Here is a 17215-nt window from a genome sequence, read left to right as displayed (position 1 = left end):
ACATATAAGCATTTGCTTGTCCTCAAGCAAAATCCTCAACTCACAATCAAAATAAATTCTTCTCAACTTATAATTCTCATCAATAATGTTCTAAATAATTCACAAGTAATCATACATTAAAAATTTAACTAAAAGAACATTAAAGTTTCAAATAGTCAAAGTTGATCATTTTAATCATAAAATTATAGGCATCCCCCTTTATCTAAGTAATTATCCTTAATTCCAAATTGACATTGATTGACATCCTCACTAAAGGCTCATCCAAATCACTCAATGTGTTTAAGGTTCAATGATTAAGCACTCATTAGTCAATCATGAAAAGTTATTACCATAGACTTGCATGAAAATCAAATCTCCACCACTATAAATGAAATGATACACAAATCAAAAAGTCTTTGAAGGGTTGTAACGGGGCTTTGAGTTAAAGGTGTGGATGCAGGCTAAAAAAGATAGTTAGAATCGAGATTAAATTGATAAATTACCTAACTGGAAAAAAATAACTAACATCCATTGAATAAACATGAGCTTCTTCTCAGAATATGGAATTAAATACTTAAGCTTAAAAATAAAGAATTACTACTAATATGTATGTATGTATGTATGTATGTATGTATGTATGTATGTATTTATGTATGTATGTATGTATGTATGTATGTATGTATGTATGTATTTTTTTTAAGAATAAGACAAGTACAATAATGAAAAATACATAATAAGAAATAATTCAACAACTGGAATGAACAAAAATAATTAGGCAACTAATCAAATTAAATCTCGATAAAAAGGGGGTCAATAAAAAGGTAAAAATTCTTAACGAATCAAAAACGGTTAAGTTATGGGTTAATATTAAGGGAAAAATTCAAGAAATAATAGTTAAGGCTCAAAGGGGTTCACTATGGGTTAATTATGAGGGTAGGCTTTTTATGGGGTAAATGGGTTAAAACCTAAATTCCTTTATCATTTTAGTATATCAAATCAAAGGTATGGTCTTGACATGTATAATCGATGCAAGTTCTAGAATAACAATTCAATGTTGACACACTCATAACCAATAAAATCTGTGAGCAAGAAAGATATATGCTCTTTAAAAGGCTCAAAATCTCACAAAAATTATGGGTATTAAATGTCAATCCTGTAAATTCAAAACTTCAAGATAATGCCTCAATTCAGGAAAACAACCTAGCAATTTTAATTCTCAAAAAGTTTAATTTATCGTACTCGATTCTCTAGTGTCTTAAAGTTTAAACAATCAATGCACAGTTACTTATGATTTAATTCAAAACATATCAATAAAAATCATAGATCAATCAAAATTTACTCCAATAATGATATGAGAAAATTATTTGAGAACAAAATAAAAGTTCAGAGATTTTCTGATAATCACATAGATAACCTCCCCACACTTAAGATGTACATTGTCCTCAATGTACAAAGATAGTTAATAACCATATAAGCATAATATCAGAAGAGAGGGAGAGAAGCGAAACAGCCTTGAATATTTGGATGAGATCCTTGGAGTTGCGGGAGTAAGAATTGTAGAGAAACCCGAATAAAAAGGCATGATTCTGAGGTACTTAATAAGAAAATAAACATCACTGTAGAAGAGAATTAAAGGATAATTCAATAATAATCATAAAAATAAGTAGGGTTTAAAAATATAAAACATAAGTCTTCAAAAATAAATAAGAGAAAATAAAATAAAAATAAAAATAAAAATAAAAATAAAAATAAAAATAAAATAAAGGGACTCAAAGGTCCTCATCATCAGAGTCGTAAGCTGGTGGCACTGGAGAAGATATATGGAGGTGGTGATAAATCTGTCGGAGAGTGGCGTCGATGCTGTCTAATCCCTCGAAGCATTGTTGCTCAAAATGAGTGAATCACTCGGATAAGTCTGTCAAAGTGACAGCAGGAGGTTGGTGACGCGGTGGTGGTGGTGGGGGTGGGGGTGGGGGTGGGTCCTCGTGAGGGGGAGGGACATCATTAGTAATGTCCTCTGGCTCATCTTGGTCAGCAAACTGGACGAGTCTGTACTGAGATGGGTCGACTCTAAGGCGTCGCTCTATCATCCTATGTGGATCATACTGGAAATTCCCTGAGGAGACATCTGGCCAACTAATGTAAGTGTCGATGACATCTCTGGAGTGTCGAAGATGCTAAAATGTCGAGCAAGGCGAGTCACGTAAGGGCTAAGGTAGATGGGGCCACTCCTATGGCGATCCGTTTGGTGGCGAAAGGTGAAGGTGATAAAATGTGCTAAGTCAAATACATGGCCAGTCGCCATGCTCTATAAAAAGTACGCGTCGATGGTGCTAACTACTCCGGTGCTCTCTCTCTTCCCATTCAAAGTGTGAGCCAAGATGGCATGAATATAGCGTAGTGCTGGAATGGGAGAGGTCGCCTTTGAGTAACTCTTGTTATAGGGAACCGTGCTCGCCGTAAGGTTAGTCTAACAACAAGATGGCGAATTGTGTATGTGTCAGTGAAGCTGTAGAAAATTCTCTGAAGTCATGAACTCTTCTGTGTAGAGGCCCAAAGCAGCTCCAAACTCAGGTACACTCATATGCCTGACAAGTCCACCAAGTCTAAAAACGATAGCACCAGCCTCGTTATGTGTGTTCATCATGTGCTGTAAGTGGAAGGTAGTATAGAACTCCAATGTCAGCTCTGAATAGGTGGGTTCGATGATTGCAAAGAACCGATCCCATGGCGCAGTATCGAGATGGAAGCAAACAAGGTGAGCAAGTTAGACCTGCTCCAAAGCAGCCCATTGCTTGACAGTTTTCTTTCTTCTACAAAAGAAAATATAAATAGATACATCTTTGAAGGGGTCGTAAGATCGATTGCTTTTTCACTGCCGGCCCACTCCTAGCGGTCGTACTCGAAGAAGCTGAAACAGGTCATCCTGTGGGCCTGACGAGAACCGAAGTAGAGGGTGGCGAGCTTCGGTTGAGGCGCCTGAGGAAGTTGTGTCAGGTCCCTTCCACTTTTTCAAAGCGGGAACAACAATTTTCTTGCCTCGTGTGTTTGCCATTATAGGCCTACAAAAATAAAAGAAAGACTTAAATAAATAAATAAATAAAAATTGTAAATAATTCTTAATATTAATCTATTCTTATTATAGCATATTCAAATATTAAAACATGCAAAATTTGAAAGGGAAATAACAAATGACAAAGAATTTAATTGTAAGATGTAGAATTCAGTCCTAAAATGCATAATAAGTAATATGTTGATAAATGGGTAATATAAGTCAATATACTATTTACATTAGCAGGGGATAGATATGACCAAAATGATGAACTAAATATAGATCTATTGTCTGGTAGTAGCAATGTAAACATAATTAACCTAAACTAATCTGTAGCAAACAAAATTAAAATTAAGACAAAACTTAAAATAACTGAAATGCATAATAAAACAAAATTAAAATAAAGAAAAAGATAACAGAAATAGAAATAAAATCCCTAATATAATAATTATTGAGAGGGATAAAAGGGGAAACCATCAGTGGTTGCTGGAGAAGTGGGCGGCGGTGGTCCGGCGGTTAGAGGTAGGGAAAAAAATGGAAGAAAAAAGGAGAAAAGGAAAAAGAAAGGGAAGAGAAGGGGGTCCGGTGGTCCGATGGCTATTCTCGAGTATTTTCTGCCTCCAACTCTGTGTGTTCCCCCCTAATCCTCTTCTAGGGTGTTTATATAAGCTTTAGAATGCTTCAAGACCATCAAAAGTGCCCTTTTCCGAATAGAACTAGACTTGGGCTAGTCAGGGACACGGCCGTGTGCCATGCCCGTGTGCAAGTACTCAAATTGTGTGCAATTCTGACTTGGATTTATGTCGACACAGCCATGACACACGAGCATGTGGTCTGCCTGTGCGCTTCACACGGACGTGTGGTTTACCCGTGTGGCGGTGCCAAGACTGTGTGAAATACTATTTTAAGCCCAATTTGTCTGTTTTGGCCCGTTTCTTGCTTTTTTTGTTATTTTAAGCTCTCTTGAGTATAAAACATGAAATTAAAGGATTAGAAGCATCAAATTCACTAAAACCAAGGAAAAATCATTCATAAATATGTCAAGCATTGGGTAAAAATATGTATAAATTACGGTTTATCAATGAACATAATATGCATAGGGATAGCCATTTAAAAACAATGCTTGCAAATTGTTCCATTCACCCCGCATGTTGCTAGCACCATCATATCTTTGACCTAGGATATTTTGAACATCAAGACAATGTCGAGAAAGAACAACACATATTTGCTCTTTCAAAGTTATTGCTGCAATATCTTGGATATGTACAATATCAAAGAAACGCTCTTTTATAAATCCTTTCTCATCAACGTATCTCAAAACAATAGCCATTTGCTCCCTTTTAGATTCATCACGTGCCTTATCAATAATGATACAAAATTTAGAATCTCCAATGCCTTCACGAATCTTGTGACGCACCTTATTTTCAAGAATATATAACATCTCCTTTTAGATCATATGAGAAGTATATTTAGCATTTCTTTGGATCATTGTCCAAAACAACTGTAACAGTCCGATTTTAGCTAAAACGAAACAATGGTTTCAGAACCATAAATTGATGTCAAAAATTTATTTTAATATTATTTTTGGTGTTTACAGCATGATAGTATGTATGTGTGAAAATTTCGTGAGCTAATTTTAATGTTTAATTGCTCAATTTGAGAAAAAAGACTAAATCGCGTAAAATGTAAAAGTTTCGTTCTATTATCTAAAGGTATTTAATAACTATAGAATCTTAAATTTAAGGTCCTTAAGTGGTAAATAGACCATTAGTATGATAGTGGATGATAGTGGCGTGGCATTTGGTGTAATTATTGAATATTTTTACGGTTAATTATGGTAATTTGTAAATAATGTTAAAATAAGTAAAATAAAACACAAATTTCATCCATTATCATCTTTTTGAACTGAAATTAAAAGAAGAACAAGAGGAACTAGGGTTCTTCATTCGGCTAGGAATAGTTCAAGCAATTAGGTATGTTTTAAGCTCGGTTTTTTATGATTTTTACGTTTTTGAGATCGTTGCTTCGTATTCTAGCTAGCCAGTACCTTAGATTTCAAAATTTTTAAAGATTTTAAGAGTTACTATTATTGAATATATGAGTTCTTTGATGTTTAATGTTGAAGTATGAAAGTTTGACGATAGTTTTACATGTTTTGTTAAGTGATTTTTAATGAAAATGCATAATAGGGATTAATTTGTGAAATATGTAAATTTTGTGGTTAAAATGTGAAATAAATAAAATTTTTGGGCTGCTAGGGACTTATATGTAATTCGTCCAAGCTTGCGTTTATTGAAATCATGCGAATGTTGTGTATTTGTGAAATAGGGACTCAATTGTTAAAGGTGTAAAAATTTAGGGGCTAAAGTGTAAACAGGCCTAAATGTATGTTTTGGACTAAATTGAATGAGTGGTTGATTAAAGAAGCTAATTTTGAATATATTTAGATCAAGAAAAGAGGAATCTGGAATTAGATCAGGGGAAAAGCAAGATTATTGAGTAATTGACTCATTTCGCCGTTTTCATACTCGAGGTAAGTTCGTATGTGACGATTTCATTATAAATGTATGTTAAATGCTTTGATATTGCCTAAACTGTGATTATGAGATTTTCATTAATGTATGAATTGTAAATACGACTCTACGGAATTATTCAAAGATGGAATCGATAAGCTAAAAATCGCGATTGAACCTTAGGAATAGATTTGGATGCTTGTGACATGTTATAAGATGCTATACCAATTTGGCTTCGGGCCATACATATCAGATGAGTTGGCTTCGGGCCATGATATTAGCACTTCAGGTGTGAGTTATACTGATTTGACTTTGGGCCATGCATATCAAATGTTTTGGCTTTGGGCCATGCATATCAGATGTTTTGGCTTCGGGCCATGAAAATATTTCTTCGGATAAGTTACCTTGATTTTGCTGCGGGCCATGGTATAGGTACTTATCGTACGAGATTTATGAGTATCCGATTTCTATTCCAAATGGTTCAACAGGTAAATGAATGATGTGGTTGAGAAAGAGGTTAGTACGAGGCGATATAGGTATGTACAAAACCTATTCGAGTATTAAATAGAGAAAGTTCAATGAGATGGTATTTAATCATGTTTAAGACATGAGAAAGGTTTGTAGTTAATGTGAAATTGGTTTATTTACATTTATTCAATGAATTAAGTTATTTACATAAGAGCTTACTAAGCTATGAAGCATATTTTGTATTATTTTTCTATGTTTTATAGTGAATCAAGGCTAGCTCGGATCTAAGAGTCGTCGGGAACATCATCGAACTATTAAACATCTAAGTTGGTACTTTTGAGTTAAACATCTTTGGTATATGGCATGTATAGGCTAGATGTGGTATTTTGGTTGTGATTATAGCAATGAGATTTGGCTTGTAAAAAATGTTAATATTGATATGTGTTTAGCTATTAGAAATAGCTTGTAAATGTACATGGTTTGGTATGTAAATATATAGCCATGAGTAATAGCTTATTTTGATATGTTTTGTATGAATGTGGTTAAGGTTTCATAGTTGTTCAAATGGTTATTTGAATTATGGTAAATGATCCATATTGTTTGGTATTGTTTTGGCATGTAATTGGCTAAGTAAATGATAGTGAATTGAGTATTAAATTTGGTTGAAATGAATACGGTATGAATTGTGCATTTGGTTGATTTTTTTGGCTGCCTAATTGAATGATGAAATGGTACCATTTTGATTGTTTACGTGTGCTTGATTAAGGGTGGCAAATTGACCTTGCAAATGGCCTATTTTTGTCCACATGGGCAGAGACACGGGCGTGTGTCTCAGTCGTTGTGACACAAGGTCATGTTACACGCCCATGTGTCCCCTGGTGTTGTAATTAAAATGAAATCAGTATACTCTACACGGTCTCACACACGGGCGTGTGACTAGCCGTGTGGTGCAAGTCAATATTCCCCCTAATTGGCACACAACCTAGAATACGATGTGTGACTTAACCGTGTTGCATAAGTCAATATACCCTATAGTTTTGGCATGGCCTAGTACACGGTCTGGTACAAGGACGTGCGTGGCACTTCGAAGGGCACACGAGCTAAACACACGGGCGTGTGGTTGGCCATGTGACCCAAGTCAGTATGTATGCCCTTTTTTGACATTCTGAGACATGAGTGTGTCTAGAGCCGTGTGAGATACACGGCCTGTTCACACAAGCGTGTGACACCTGTATGTTTAAAATTTTACTAAGTTTTTAGAATTTTCGTATGATATCGGTTTAGTCCCGAACCATTTCTAAAGTATGTTTAAGGCCTTGTAGGCCCTTGTAAGGGACAATGTGATTGTGTTGAATGATTTATGAGAATGAATGTCTTACGGTTGATAAATGTATGCCTTATGTTGTGATTTGATCGGTAATACCTTGTAACCCTATTCCGGCGGCAGATACTGATTAAGGGTGTCACAACAACTTTGTGCATTATTATGAAGTCTTGACTCGTAAGCAGTTACCTTTTTTTATATATAAACTTTGTGCATTGATAACCTTATCAATGTGCCAAGATTGATTTAACAAATCTTGACAACTTTTCTCAGCATTATTATGTGGAGAGCATGGATCTTGGCCAACATGATTCAAGAAAGCATGCATTTTTCCATCATTAACTTTTTTGAGAAAAGATAGCATGAGAAATAGTATGTTGCATCTTTAGTAGGGGAATACTCCAACCAAGGAAATTTGCAAAGCCAAGAAGACTTCATTTCTAAATATGACCCCATTTCTAAATATGCTCAAATGACTTCATCTCGTTGATTAACAAGATATGCCCATATTTGATGACGTAATCCTGGATCCCGTTCTAGATTATTAATGTAATGACCCAAAATTCACGGGCACCGAAAAAGTGAGTTATAGGGCCTCCGTCTTAGTGAAATAAGTTCGAAAATAATTATTAGAAATATTTATGAGCCTAGTGGTGTGTCTAATTAGGTTTTAATTAGGTGAATTTAGCTTACTTTAGAGTAATTACTAAAAAGAACTAAATTGAATGAAGGATAAAAGTTTAATTCTAAAGTAATTGAAAATAAAAAGGATTAACATGGTAATTAAACCATTTAAAAAAGTTGAGGCGGGATATATGTATTAAATCTAAGATTTTATTTAGGTTATATTTAAATATCATATATAATTGTTATAATTATTAATTAACATTATGATTTTATATTAGATTATTATTTTTAGTATTATTATTAAATAAATTAAATGGTAGATAATTGTGTGGTAATAAAAATATAAATAGTAGATAATTGTATGGTAATAAAAATATACATGTGTAAAAATTACATTGTTACATTTGTAATTTAAATACTTAATTACTTATAATTTAAGTAAAAAGATAATTGTTAATTAAATTATTAAATTATTAAAATTATGAGATTTTTGTTTGAGAAACAAATTAAATAATGACAATTGTAATAAAATTACTGGTACAAATGTAAAAATAAATATTTATCCAATTGTAATATTAGTATTTGTTATTAAAATAGATATTTATTAAATTAATTAAATATAATATATAATATAAAAGAAATAAAACAAAATGAAGCGTAAAAGAATAAGAAAGGAAGTTACAGGGAGCATTCGAAACAGGGGAAAGAAAAGAAGAAAAAGAAAGAAAAAGGAAAAATAGGATTTTTGAAGCTTGGAGTTAATTTGGTAAGTCAATTAAGTCCTTTTTAGTTAATTTTGATGTTTTAGAAGCTTTAAAACAAGATTTTGATGAAATTAAGTTGATAGTTCAAGAGTTCATATGTTTCCAAATAGGGTTCATGTTGGACAAATAATGAAATTAGGGATTTAATTGAATGAATTCTAAGTTAGAATTGATTAAAGGATTAAACTGTAAACTAGGCTATAAGTTTTATGTTGTAGGGACTAAATTGAAGAATTTCAAAATTAGGAAAATATGCTGGAAATTTAGTAGTTAAGTTTGAATTTGGACAAAATTTGAATAGAAATGGAGAGTGCATTAAATTAAGAAAGTAAGTAAGTTTAGTTAGGATTAAATTGGGAATAAGATAGGAATTGTTTAGAAATTTAATTATTTATTATAATTAATGCTGTAAATAATAATGTAAATTACTATTATTTTTGTAGCCAACAAAGAACCCGAAGCATCGGCATCGAAAGGAAAGGAGAAAGTCATCGAGGACTAAAACGGGAGAATTACGGTTTGTATTACTATAATTCAAATTTTAATTATTATTAATTGCTGAATTTTATTTGTTGTGTACAGTAAGTAAGAATTGAGATAAGTATTTGGAATTGATATGAATATTGAGTGAAAATGAAAGTGATGCAAATTGAATTAAATTGAATTAAATAAGTGAATTATTGAACATGTGATTATTTAAAAGGTATATTGATTGAGAAAAGAATGATGATTTGAATTTGATTGAAAGTGAAAGTGAATTGAGAAAGTGAGCTGTATACCCTATTAACTAGTCGGGCTGAGTCGGATATAGTTAGTATGCCATAGGATTGGAAGAGTTCAGGAATACTTCGACCTCGAGTCGATGAGACACTGGGTGTCGCTATATTTCTTCGGATAGATTCGATGAGGTACTGGGTACCAACTTTACTTCGGCTAGGCCGTAAGACACTGGGTGTCAACTATTACTTCGAACTATCCGATGAGGCACTGGGTGCCATATTGGTGTATTTGGTTGGATCTGTGTATCCGCCAAAGTCTGAGTTATGTTAATAGGGTGAAAAATTGAAATGTGAATTTGAGGCATTGAAATAAATAAATAAAAAATTTGAATTATGAATTGAAATTGGAATTGTGATAGAAAGAGAAAAGTATGAACTAAATGTTCACAAGTGATTTAAATTTAAGTTTGTGAAAAATACATTGATTTATAAATGATAAAATTGAATTGAAATGATAAAAAATAATAATAATAAAGTATGAATTAGTATATAAGAAATTAATTGTTATGTATTTAATATTTATGTATTTTTATTATTGTTGATATAATTTGAATTTAGGTAATACCACTGAGTATATCCATACTCAGCGTACGGTTGTTTCCGTGCACAGGTTAGTAGAAGTCAAGTGTCCCGGCTCAGCATCCAGAACATTCCCGACTCCAACACAAACTTGGTGATGTATTTTTCTTTTGGGTAAAGGTGGCATGTACATAGGTGTTGTGTGATCACTTGAATATGTATATTATTTTGGTTGTGAATGATGGATTATAAAGTTTAGATGGTTAAATGAAATGGTAAGAAATGTATATGATATTTTGACACATGAACATTAAGTTGTTAAATGAATGAAGTTTTCAATCAATTTTGAATGATGTTATGATAGTTATTTAAGTTAAAATTATGTTAATGATACAAATATTAGTTAGGTGAATTTGAAACATTGGTATTGGTTGTTTTTTGTTTTAAATTGCAGGGGGTTTTAGGTAAAAATAAGCAGAAATACTGTCGAAATTTTTATAAAAAAATTTATGAAAATTTTCCGGAATACTCGAACAAGTCCCGTTTTACTTTTAATACGTGTTTTGGGCTTCGAGAGTCCAATATATGGATTTATTTATTAAATTATACTATGAAAGTTACATTAATTGTAAATTATTCGTAAGTTGTCTGATATGTCCGGTAATGCCTCGTAACCCCATTCCGACGACGGTTTGAAGTTAGGGGTGTTACAATTAATATCAAAAGAAAGATTTGGATTATCTTCACTTTCAACTCTTGGACATTTAAAAGTATTAACTTCGATATTTGGAAAATCTTCATTGTTCACTGGTCGACTAGCATAACAAGTATCACTACTTTTCCTCTTAAAAAAAGTATCAATTGTCTTTACCTTCTTCATTTTTTGCAATCGACTTGAAATTTAATTTTATAAAATTATAAAAAAGTAAAATGATTATAACATCCATTTTATTTCCAGTTTCATATTATTCTCATTTCTATTTCATTTCATATTCAAATCATAAATCACATAACGCAAATTTTTTACTTTTAATCAAACATAATCATGCTTGTACTTATTCAAACATTTGAAATCATAATATTCAAATTCTAACTTAAAATCAAGAATTTACTAATTTTATAATTGAAATCATAGTTTTCAATTCAAAACATAATATTTTAAATACTAATTGAATCATTAAAAATTTATAAAAATAAAATTAACATAACTAGATACAGTAAATCAACTACTAATGACAAGCTTGTATAAACATGGTTTATTAAGTTGACAACTTAAGGTTGTTGATTCGAAATTCACATAACTTTCGACTCAGTTAATGATGGGCATCAAAACTACCAAATAAAAATTCCTATGACAAAATAACACTAAATAGCAGTATAAAGCAGTAGGGTCAAATCCACAAGGATTGGTTATCTAATTTCGCCTTTTCTAGTGACCAAAATTATTGTCGCGACAATAGTCGTGTCCACGACTCATGATGAACTTATTGAAAAAGATAAATAAGTAAGGGGAGATGAAAATGTTTAAAAAGCAAATAATGTGGAATAACAACAACTAACAATTATATTAATCAAAAATAAAATTAAATAAGAAAATGAATTTGAATTTCGTAAGTAGTAATATAAGCCTTAACCTTAGACTCGGTGAACTATGGTTCCAAATCGATCCTTAAAAATGGGTTTTCTCTTCCAAACCATAAGCTGGCTATAGCGACCAAGAATGTCTCAACCGCAAATTTTTCTTTTCGTAATTGATTCCGGTATGATCTACAAACCGACCCTTACCAATTGTCTAACTGTGATACACGTGTTTGTAATTCAAGACCCCGGCAGTCTTGCATTTTGAAGAATCCAACTCGGATCAATGGCTTCAACTGCATGGATCGTTTAAATTCGATCACTATCTCCCTTAACGAACAGTATGACCCCGCCAAGATATGCCAATTTGTTCACGAAAATCCAAATATAGCACGATCGACTCAACTTCCCAACTATATGCCAAAACGACTCCAACCCAACGCGTACTTTGTGTAGAAATTGAATTACCTTTAAGGGATGAATTTGTATTATTCTATATTCTGGAGAGATGGTGAATTTCGTTATGAAAGATTTTTAATACGGATTCATTTTCTCACGATTCTTAACCGACAAGAATACTGGCCTAAAGTTAAGTAGAAGTTTAGTGAAGCATGAGATTAATCATGCTAATTGGTGTATGTAAATGGATTTAATGAAATGGTAGAAAGTGGAAAGGGAAAGGGTTTTAGGAAGCAATTAAACCAAAGTACGAAATGGGAAAAAGAATGGCAGAATGCCTTGTATTCTACTGACGCATGAAATAGAAAGGAATAAAATAATTTTCATTCAATTTCCAGTGTATTTAAGTGTGTTTTTCAAAGGCCACCACACATCTTATTTATATACATATCATATACTAAAATTAGCCTAACTGTAACACCCCTTAACCCCAACCCGTCGTCGAAACTGGGTTACGTGGCATTACCAGAATTAAACACTAATAACGAACAACATCGAGTCATAAATCTATATTTCAATTTAAAATTTCTTAAATTTCACCTTTAAGACCCTAATATGGACCTATGAGGCCCAATATATACTTAGGAAGTGATTTGGGATTAAACCGGGAACTTTGGAAACTTTTCCTTGAGAATAGGGGCATACCCCCGTGTGGCTTGGGACATACCCGTGTGGCCTGCTCGTGGGGCTCCCATGGCCATGGGGCCAGCCCGTGGGTAGATCTGGCTTACTTACACGGCCGTGGGACTAACCTGTGGGCAAGTCTGACTTTGCCACACGGCCTGGGCACACGCCTATGTGACTAGGCCATGTGAAAACCTAATTTTTCACCATTTTAAGCTATTTTCACATACTAAACACACCTAATTCATGCCCAAAACATTTACTTATAAATCTTGATCAAATAACATTCATCAAACCTTTCAAACTTAGCAAATTTTCATTCATTCATTTCATTACCTCTTAAGGATTATGCACCACATTTACATTCAAAATATAAAACATTTACAAGTGACAAACACCAAACCTAGTACATGCCACATTTCTAAAAGATAGATGCATCACCAAAATTGAGCTGAGCTCGGGATTGATTCGGATGCTTGACTGAACTTCAACTTTACCTAACCTGCGCACGGGAAACAACCGCATGCTGGATATTGGAAATACTCAGTGGTATTATCATAATTCAAATTATAACAACAATAAAATATCATAACATACATAGATAATTAGCAAATCATACATACAAATCATATATATAAACTCATACCAAACTATCATATTTCCATTATATCATTTCCAATGATAGATCCAATAAATCATCAATGAGATTTCAAATAACTCATGAACCTTTGATTCATCTCTCAACCACATATAATTATTCAATTCACATTTCAAATATGAACACTTCATGAACCTTTAGTTCATACCTTCAATCTCTTTACAAATTTCATCTCACATTCCATCTTACAATATCACTATCTCATTTCATTCAATAGCTCAATTAATCAAATTCATTTGATTTTATTAATTTCACTTATTTTCCCCTATTAACATGACTCGGACTTTGACGGACACACGGATCCAACCAAACACACCAGAATGGCGACCAACACCTCATCAGATAGTTCGAAGCAAATAAGTGACGACCAACGTCTCATCGACTAAGCTGAAACAAAGTGGCGACCAACGCCTCATCGAATCTATCCGAAGCAATAATGACACACCAAGTGTCTTATCGACTCGAAGTCGAAGTATCCCTAAACCTTTCCAATCCTATGGCATGCCAACTATATCCACTAAGCCCGACTAGTTAATAGGGTATCAGATTACTTCCTCTATTTCAGTCAATTCACATCAATTGAACTTTGACCACATTTTCTCACATATTTCTCAATTCAAATTCATATGCATACCAACATTACTCAATTCAACCATACAATTCAATTTCACATACATATATTTATTCATCAAATAAATCTAATTCACATTCAACTTAAATATCAATATTTACTTCACATTCAAATTCCATACACATATATTAAAATAAAACATTTAATAAGAAATAACTTGAATTATGATAATACAAACCGATATTTTTCTCGAGCTATTCCTTGATCACTTTTTTCTTTCCCTTCGTATTCAACGTCTCGGTTTCCTTGTTTGCTACGAAAATTAGCATAAGTACAATTAATTAATAACACACATATTTTATATAAAATAATAACTTTTCATGCAACTTTTACCTAAATCCCAAATTTGTCCCAACCATTTTCATCTTCTTCCTTTTTACAATTCACATCATTTTCTTATTCAATTTCCATCAAAACTTCAATATAACCATCAAATTTTCATCATTTTACCATAATTTCAAACTTCTTTCAATTTATCCCATAAACTCAAAACTTATAGCCTAGTTTACAATTTAGTCCTCTAATCAATTCTAATCAATGATTCTATCAATTTAATCCATAATTTCATCATTTGCTCAACATAAACCCTTTTAAAAAATCTATTAATTTTCAATATTTTCACATAAACTCTAAAGTATTCAACTCTAGGACTTCAAAAACATCAAAATCACAAGAAAAAGGCTTAATTAAACTTACCAATTAAAACTTCAAGCATTAAAACCCTAATTCTCTCTTTTTCTTTTCTTTCCTTTCTTTCCTTTCCCCAATTTCGTGACTTCCCTATATCCTTTTCTATTCTTTTTCTTTTATCCTTTATTTTATTACATTATTTACTTAATTAATATTTAATTATAAAATATCTATATAATAACAAATAAAAATAATACATGTGTATTTATACACACATGTACACATGTGTTAATTTATCACCATACAATTGTCACCATTTGTAAATTATAATAATAATAATAATAATAAGTAAATTTCTTTTACTTAATTTGTAAGTAAATATATATAACATACATTTGTACTAATAATCTAAATACACATGTATTTATTCTCTATCTTACACATGTCACTAATTTGGTTTAATTACTAATTTAGTCTCTTGTCATTTTTTTCTATTTTAAACTTAATCTTTTACGCTCTATTCAATTTAGTCCTTTTTAATAATTACTTCTAATTAAACTAAATTCACCAAATCAAAATCTAATTCAACTCATAACTAACTTCGTAAATATTTTTAATAAATATTTACAGACTCGTTTTCTTAAGACGAAGGCCCTAAATTCACTTTTTCGGTGCCCGTGAAATATGGGTCGTTACACTAACTCACCTAACAACCAATTACATGAAATTAAACTCAAATCAGATTTTTTTCTAAATATGGCTTTTACAAAGTCAAAAATCTGATTAGCCCTTAAATGTCTCAAAATTTCTGTTTCGATCCCTCTTTTATTGCATGTGCTCCAATTTAGTCATTTTTTGCTTGTTTTTTACTTAAAGCATCCCAATTGCATTCATAACAAAATTTAAACATAAAATCACCAAATTAATAGGATTTAATTTAAGAATTAATCGATTTAAACACATAAAACATGCAACATTAACATGCTATCAATTAACCATTTTTATTCCATTTTTACCAAAATTATCACTGCTTCACAAGCTATCTTTGACATAATTTTAAACAAAATGACCAAAGTTTTCTTCTTCCCTTTCACTTTGGCCAAAATTTATTATAATATTATCTAGCTATTTTGTTTCATTTTTACACTTTTAATAAGTTAGAAACCGTCTCCTAACCATTTTCCATCAAAAAATGTACACATTTCACTTAATTTTATAAGCTTTTATCAATATCCTTTAATGGCAACTTTTAATACACTTAATAAAATAAAATAAAAAACTATTGGTACATATATGTAAAACAAGCTTCAAATATTTAAAATCTATGAAAAGTTTGAAGAAAAACATACCTTATGCTTAAATTTTGGAGGAAAAATGATGATTTTTTTTCTTTTCTTGCTAGGCACCAATACGAAGAAGAAAGATGATAAAATGCACTTCATCTTTTCTTTTCTTTTTTATAATTAAAATATTAAATAAACATTAATTTATTATTATTTAACAAAAATATTAATGCAGTCGTTGAGAGCACCAAAAATATCCTATCCCTATAAAATAATGAAAATAATAAAAATAATATTATAAGGGAAGTAGGGTCAAATCCTCAGGGATCGGATTTGCACTATTGTTTGTTCCTCGAAATCCGAGACAAAATCGTGCCCAAGAAAACCTGCGTACCTGGAAAAAAATAAAAAAACAGAATTAAAAGTTTTGATCTGGAAAAAATAAAATAAAAACAGAATTAAAAGTTTTGATTGAAATTCCGAAAATAATAGAAATAAATAGAGTTGAGGAAAAAGAGTTCTTATGGAGAGATTCTAGCCTCCGGTTGCCTCGATCCGCCTTGGGTTCAATCCTTAGCTTTTAGGTGATCTTTCTCAAATACAATAAGCCAATTATAGTGGAAGAGGATGCCTACGACCACCAGCTCCAAGATTTTAGACTTACAATTTAGCGGAACCTGACTCTAGCCAACAATTGCTTTTGTGGGATCATCTTGTGCTAAATCATCACCTCTCAATGGCGAATACCGCGCCACTTTGTCTCTTGGGCTCGTCAACCTCTGACGCAGTAAGCTAACAAACCGAACCTTCCCAAAATATACAAAGCGGCTGTTGCTTGCACACGTTGAAAAAATCACTTTTTAAGGGACATGGACGGAAGCGTCTTCCCTGTAATGTAGAGAAAAGATGAATCCTCGTTTGAGAAAGCTAAGCACGAATTCTAAACCTCATGAACCCTTTTAGGGATTTTCGACAACTTTTGGCTAGATGGATTTAGTGGCTCATGCTTTTGGGAAAAGAAATAGACTTAATAAAAAAATGGAATTTTATTGAATAAAGAAAAGAACAATGCTAAGGTTTTTTTTTTGGGAAGGGGGGAAGGAGTGTTTACAGAAAAGATGATATGAAATTTGAGTCACTCCATCCCCTATTTATAGTACTAGGAAACCTAGTCTAATTTTACTTAAATTCTAAAAGATAAATACAGATAAATAAAGATAATTAAAGAAAGATAAAAGCTAAAATAAAATCTGAATAATAATATTTAACAATTATTCTAATATAATTAAAAACTAAATAGAGTATTGTGTTTATAAAATATCTCTTC

The sequence above is a fragment of the Gossypium hirsutum genome, chromosome A07, assembly GCF_007990345.1.
Source record: "Gossypium hirsutum isolate 1008001.06 chromosome A07, Gossypium_hirsutum_v2.1, whole genome shotgun sequence".
Classification (NCBI taxonomy): Eukaryota; Viridiplantae; Streptophyta; class Magnoliopsida; order Malvales; family Malvaceae; genus Gossypium; species Gossypium hirsutum.
The sequence above is the reverse complement of the archived record's forward strand: the minus strand, read 5'-3'. Positions refer to the sequence as shown.